The sequence below is a fragment of the Crocodylus siamensis genome, chromosome 15 (genome assembly GCF_052110815.1).
Source record: "Crocodylus siamensis isolate JL-2025a chromosome 15, ASM5211081v1, whole genome shotgun sequence".
NCBI classification, from domain to species: Eukaryota; Metazoa; Chordata; order Crocodylia; family Crocodylidae; genus Crocodylus; species Crocodylus siamensis.
Genome location: NC_143409.1, coordinates 8,165,026 through 8,168,712, shown reverse-complemented (window position 1 = coordinate 8,168,712; position 3,687 = coordinate 8,165,026). Strand labels below are relative to the sequence as shown.

The 3,687-nt window shown below is 53.6% G+C and overlaps 1 non-coding gene across 1 annotated transcript; it reads left to right on the top strand.

The window, feature by feature from the left end:
- Positions 1–1,877: 1,877 nt before the first annotated feature.
- TRNAV-CAC (transfer RNA valine (anticodon CAC)) lies at positions 1,878–1,950 on the top strand. Its single transcript has one exon. It is a non-coding gene; the product is annotated as a tRNA-Val (tRNA).
- The last annotated feature ends 1,737 nt before the right edge of the window (positions 1,951–3,687 follow it).

Below are 3,687 nucleotides of genomic sequence, written 5' to 3'. Positions count from 1 at the left end.
ATCCCATTTTGAGTCCTCCCACATGTTTCTGTCTTGTGGTGGATACAGACTTGTTTATTCCCATGGATACTAAATGGGAGACAATTCACCACTGAAGTCGGTATTTAAGGACACTCCATGGGCACTTGCTGTACCAGCCAGTATAGGTGTCTACATTATGTCTGGGGGGGATTATAATCAGAGTATCATAAGGAAATAGGGCTGATGGGGACCTAGTTAGTTAGTGTAGTTAGTTAGTCCCACACCCTGCTCAGGAGCACTCTGCTTCTCGCAATTCCTCTTTCAAAGTGAATTATTGGTTCATCTTCATTTCCTGCCCTAAGCTGTGTGCAGCATCATTATGGATGACAGCAGCTGTTGTTCCACACCGAAGACGGTTGAATTTCAAGGGGGCCCAAAGTGATCCCTACATATCCACTGTTTCACAATGCTGTTGAGAATGCCAATAGAATAATAGTTGGAAAATAGTATCTTTAGATGCTCGGATGGACTCCCTTATGGACATGACGGCCCACAATCCAACCAGTCCAGGTCCAAATAGCCAGAGGAATTTTCCTTTCTTTCTGGGTAATTAAAAAATTGATGAGTGAACGTCTTATTTTAGGGGAGGTTGCCCACTTGCTAAAGTAAATATTCTTGATGTAACAGGGTTTTCTTTCTTCCAGATTTCCACAACCACGTGCGTTGCCAGACGGAGAAGAGCAGCAGGGGAAAGGAGCCACGCTGTAAGTACTAGTCTTCTGGGTTGTTATTACCAGGGCAGCCATGTCGGGGCTGTAATGTCCCATGCGACTAATCCTTCTCTCCTGTCCTTAAGTCTCCTCCACCACCTCCACGAAAATCCAAGGACCACCACAGATATTCACTTTAAAAAACAGGAAGGGCACAAGCGTAAGAAGAAACAGATGAGCTACAAACCACTTGGCCCCCTCCTTTCCAACCGCTTGCCCTACAAAAAGCACTTTGTTGCAACTGGTGAAGTAGTGTAGTTTCAAAGATTTTTGCATTGTGGTAACATCACAGCCTTCTGCTAGGAACAGGAGGAAACTCAAATCTGCTTCCTCCACTGTTGCCCTGCCTCACCCCTGCCTCTGTGGCATAAACTCCCCGTTATGTAAAGGCCTGGCCGCTCTCCTGAGTCAAATGCACCATCTAGAGGTGAATGGAGGCTTTGCAAACACCGCGGCCGGACAGAAAACAAAGCTACATTGGCAGGAGCAGGAGAAAAAATGAAATGGTAGTTGCTCTAATGGGAAGAAAATAGCCTTAGCCTTAACACGAGGCTTAGGATACTTGGAATAAATATGGGGCGTTGTTAAGGCAGACACAGGTGCATCAGGGCACACAAGACTTGGCTTTTTGGCAGTCCTTTTTAAGTGCAAAGCTGGGTTATGCTGGTGCTGCAGTAGCATCCAAATGGCGCAACCAGGTGATCCGTTTAATCCCCCGGTACACGCAAGGAGACCGCGAGTGTCCACAGCCTGCAGCGCCTGCCCCAAACCCTCTTGCCTCTGCCACAGAGTTGCCCTGTGCCCCCGGGAAGTTTCCTTTACGGCCGGGGGGCTGAACCTGAGGTGCTCGGTTTCGACAGCTCAGGCCTGGCCTTCAACACCGACACCCAGCACTTCTGACGCAGGAAGAAGCAGCTGGAAAAAAGGGGAGAAGGCGCCTGTGCGAGGGTGCCGTGGCTGGGGCGGCGCTGCCAGCCCTCCGTGCCCCCGACGCCAGGAGTCACCCCGACAACGAGGGGCGGCGTCCCCGCTCCGGCCGCCGTGTGCCCGCGCCTGTGAGCGGGGCTGGGCCGTGCCGGGCCGCCGCTAGGCCCCGCCCCGCCCCGCTCCGCTCCACAAAGGGCCGCGGCCGCCAACGGCCCCGCGGTTTCCGTAGTGTAGTGGTTATCACGTTCGCCTCACACGCGAAAGGTCCCCGGTTCGACCCCGGGCGGAAACACCCCCCCCTCAACAGCCCTTTTTTCCCCTCCCCTCCGCCCCGTTAGGCGGACTGCGGCGGGGCGGGGACGCCCCCGCGCACCACACCCACCGGGTACGCACGCGCGTGGGAGGCAGGCCCGCCCCCCCACGCACACTGGAGGCAGGTGCCCCCCCACGCACAGTAGGAGGCAGGCCCACGCACACTTGCACAAGATCTACCTGGTCCCAGCTCTCTGCTGGCAGCCGTGTGTGGTTTTGTGGGTGCCCTGCTCCTCCCCCCAGCCGGCGCTCAGCCCAGCCGGCGCGTGTACCCTGGGGCTTTCTTAAATGTCGGGGATTTATTAGGACTTGCTCATCGAGGAGCCCTTTCAGGCCCTGTGGACAGGGGATGACGTCTCTGCAGTCCGGGGGAGCAGGTGACAAGGTCCTGCTGATCCGGGCTCACACGAGACCCCCTGGCTGAGGCGGGGGTGCCCACCTGGATCTCACTGCAGGGCTGGGATGGCAGAGAAGCAATTGCCTGTGCACAGAAAGCAAGCAAAGAAAAGCAATCTCTGTCATCGTGTGTTATTTAACACAGGTGCATTCTCCTTGTGCCGCCATGTGCAAATTGTGCCAGGATCGGAGCATTTCCCGGTGGGAAGGGTTTATCCAGTCACGTCACCTGAGGACTTAATAGGCAGGAGAAGCCACGCGGAAACAGGAGTCAGGCTTCCCGGGGGGAGGCCTTACAGAGTGCGAACCTGCCTGTGCCACGGGAAGCGAGCCTCAAAAAGGCCCACGTGGCCTGTGGCGGGAGAGGCAGGTGGCTTAACTCTTCTGGCCAACGTGGTGGGGACTGTGAGCTGCTCTGTGCTGCCCGCAGACCCCCCTGCCACCCGCTTCGGTCCATTTTACAATTGTCTGCCGTGGAGATAGGGCCAGAGCAGGCTGAGCCACGGATTTCCACCACCCCCGTGAAGCCACAAGCAATTGTCCATCTTGCTCGTGCCGGAGCCTTTTCACTTCCTCTCTTATCAGACTCTGCACGTCTCTTCATTTTAAGTGCCAGGGGATAGCGCCCAGCTGTCGCCTCACCGCAGAGCTTCCTGATGCAGAAGCAGCTGCTAAAAAGCCTTATCCCACAAAGGAGGAGAGATCAGTTAGAAATGATAGAGGGAAGCTTGCCTTTGGAGTTTATTGTTGGGCCCCACCACTGCCAGGGGGAGATAACACTGTTTTTTTCCAGTGTTTTAAATGATTTCACTGGCACCACCTGTGAAAACAATCCTGCATGCTTATCTGCAGTTCAGAGATTTGGGTCTCTGGCCTGGCTCGGGGGATGCTTAATGGGACAGAGGCCTTTCTCAGTCACCTGTTCTGGAGCCTTTCCCTGTGTCAGTTCAAGCATTGCCTTTGCAAGGGCACTGCCAATATTTTAGGAATATCCCACATCCTTTTGCTCCCTCTGGGTTATAGGCAGGGTGATTTATTTCTGAAATTCCTAAAAGAGGAGGAGTCATAAAAATGTCTTGCAGCTACAGGCCAAGGAGCATGTTATAATCTATTTTGCAACGGACGGCACAGCAGACCACAGAAACATCTGAAGGAGAGAAGTGGAAAATATATTTACCGGGTCTGGAAAGTGAATTGGCATTCAGGGAATGGATACTTCTGCAGTACTTGTGCCAGGTCCTGTAGCTACCTACTTTCCTACAGCAAAATCATAATAATTTATTAACATCCACTAGTAATGCCATCAATAAGATACCAGGAA